This window comes from Maylandia zebra, linkage group LG20 (assembly GCF_041146795.1).
Source record: "Maylandia zebra isolate NMK-2024a linkage group LG20, Mzebra_GT3a, whole genome shotgun sequence".
Taxonomy (NCBI): domain Eukaryota; kingdom Metazoa; phylum Chordata; class Actinopteri; order Cichliformes; family Cichlidae; genus Maylandia; species Maylandia zebra.
In genome coordinates, this window is record NC_135186.1 from 9192724 (window position 1) to 9196014 (window position 3291).

Below are 3291 nucleotides of genomic sequence, written 5' to 3' on the forward strand. Positions count from 1 at the left end.
TCGTTAGATAGACGACAGACACAGTCTGCAGCCAATGAGATGTAATCCAGGAAACGTTTAACCAATGACAATGCGCACTAAAGAGCAGATTTTTAAAAAACATGCACCCTTTTCCTTTTTAAAAAAAAAATAAAGCTGAGCATCTGCAGCTTATTCTCCATTATTATAAATTACAGAACATAAGTCTAAATCGAGAATATGTCTAAATCAACACACACACACAGACACACATATGTTCCGTTCCAAACAGTGTGTGTCTGTGTGTGTGCGTGCGTGTGTGTGTAAAAACCGCACCTCAGAAGTCTGAGATATAAGAAATATATCAGATATATATAAGAAATACTGTCTAACATCTCTAGTATCATTACCATGAATAACACATTGAGAATAGCTGGAATTAAAAGGCCCCTTCATGGTGGTTCGTGGATGTTTTGTGATAAGAGACAGTGTTGATGCTCAAAATGAGGACATATTCAACTTGCATTCTGATACCCTAATCAGCCAGCGATTTTTAATGTTTTGATTATAATTCTATTTCTGAAAACATCTGAGGTTTCTCTACCAAAGGTCAGGTTTGCACAGCTGCTTACTAACACTGTGTTCCACAGCTGCTTTAGCAGTACAGGGTTTTCAATATCTGACGTTCATTTCACGTCTATATGGCTTCAACTTAGTCAGAGATTGTATCAACTGTCATCAGTAATACAGCTTATCTATTTGATATAGCAGGCAGCCTGCTTAGAGGAGAACTGGGGCATGAGCAATAACGAGGCACATGATAAAACATTTACAATTTAGTACCCATGTTGGCTTGTATTTGAATGTCTGATAAAGCTTTTACAATATCCTCTCATAACATTTACTGAAGGCTCACAGGTCATAGGCCCACACTGTTTCACAGATGACACAAAACCAGGCCAGGCACTAATGATGCACTGTTGCATCAAGAGTATTTCTAAAAGAACTCTGTAGTGCCATTATATCTTAATGTTGGATGGAGAAAAGTTTAATTGTCAGTAGTAATTTGTTCTTTCAGAACAAACAATCAGTGTGTTTCTTTTCCCAGAGTTGCATAATGATGGTGTGATGAGAAGAAAAGAGGGGGGAGGGGGGCAGAGAATAGGATGAGAGACTGCAGGAGATGAGGAGGAGGGGAAGAGGCAGAGAGAACAGTGGACTAGAAGGAGAAAATGGTTTCTATTCAGGCACACAGCGGGACAAAGAGTTCAGCTTGTGCACAACCGCATGCAGATACAGCTGCTCACCCCTCTATGTATAATTCACAAAAAAAAAACCCCATTATCAAAGCATTATGTTGAGCCTAAAGAAGCTACATGACTGTAATTTTAATACTTAAGATATCTGAAAAGAACAAACCAGAAAAAGAATGCTTTAATTTGCATCACACAGAAAAAGCAGCTGGTTTTAACATTTGACTTTATCTGCTTCACAGCATTAATGATTTGAATAGTTTGCTTCCTGTTTGCTGCGATGAATTGCCTCTAAATTCACCTGTGGTCAAGCAAACGCTTTGATCTTTATCATACAATTAGTCAAACAGTTTTGTTTTTCTTCCTGGTGTACTCGCCAAGTTTCCCTACTCACCACTAGATGGAGGTAAAAGATAAAGTTTTTCCCTGAGTTGTTCACTCGTCAGTAGCCAACAGAAACCAAACCTTTGAAACTAATTGTACAGAGTACTGTGAAAAGGTCTTAAGCCTTTACTACATATTTTGCTTTCAAGAAGCCAGACTTTAGATTATTTTTTCAAGTGGCCCTTAGCAGTCGTTCTCCAGGCTTTCTGAAAGTCCTTCAAAGATTTTCTTTGGACATTGGCTGCTTTTTCACACATTTTCAGTTCAGTCCTAGTGCCTGATCCTTTTCAGAGGATTTTTCTTTATTTTCACCCACTTAATACTGACCAATTCAGCAATAAAAAGCGCCTCCAAGGATGGATCAGACCAACAAAGACCTGAGACAAAATTTGTGAGGTGCCCCTGGCCTTTCAGCTGATTTATCTATTATTTACCAAACCCTCATCAGAAACTGTCTCAGTGCGAGAGTAGACATCAACATTGTTGAAGCACCGTGGGACTGACAGAGAATGAAACGACAGGCAGAACTTGGAACGCCCTTCAAGCCTGGAGAACTGTTCCTGAAGGCTGCTTCAGGAAATTATGAGAAAGCTTGTTCGGGAGAGAGAATTAAGGTGGTCATACCAAATATAGACTGGTTAGAAATGCACAAACTCCTTTTGTTCGCATGTATAGTGTTTTTCTGTGTATTGTTATACCTGTTTCAATCCTTTTCCCAATAGAAATAGAAAGAAATAGAAATAAAAAAGACATTTACTCAGTACTGTGTATGTTCTCCTTGTGCTGATTTGCAGAAAAATATCATTCATGAAATAACATCCCTTTATGATTATGGAAACTGAGTGTTTTGGACAAAGTGATTCCAGCAATAAGGGAATTTTGATCCTCTTCTAACTACAAGATAAATGGTCTTTGAATGAGGTCTGGAACCCAAACTATTGAATACTAATTCAAGAAGGAGGCCTTTGGCTGTTGCTCTTCGTATGGTTTTGAACAATGTACAGGACTATTTATGTGGCACACTTATGAGAAGCTCCAGGCAGATCCAACAGTGTCAACAGAAGGTCTGGAAGTTGATATCATCATATATAGGCCACCTACTGTACCCTGCAGGGAGGTAAGTTGAGCACAAACGTGTTATTCCAGCTAAAGCAGGTCACATGAGACTCATTTTACTTGCAGGAGACAAATTTCCACAACAATTCTCAAAGGGGGATTTACCACAATTGGTGAAGGCTGACAACGTCATTGCAGAAGCAGTAGCTTCTGTAAGGAAGGGAAAACCCAGGTTAGTTTGGTCCCCTACGGCAGCACTGTGATAAAGCAAGCGTAACTGATTACAAATACACAGTGATCACTACACAGAGAGTGCACCTACATTTAATGCATGAAATAAAGAAATTCATGATATAAGAAAATCATGGTTGAGAATATCTGTCCTGTACTAATGTCAGCAGGCAGAATGTAGCAGTGACATTGCTGATGCAGCTCTAGTTCACACACACTCACTGCTTTCCAATTACTGAACTGAAAATAACGTGCAAGGACAGCAATTTTCTGCCGATGCCTTTTTTTTTGTCTCAGCAAAGCAGACCGGCACTCAGACTGGACGTCAGTGTGAGGCACATCGGGGTGTTTTTCACTCACAATTAGTAAAATATGCTCATTGTTAAGGAGCACTTGCTGGTTGGTCTGC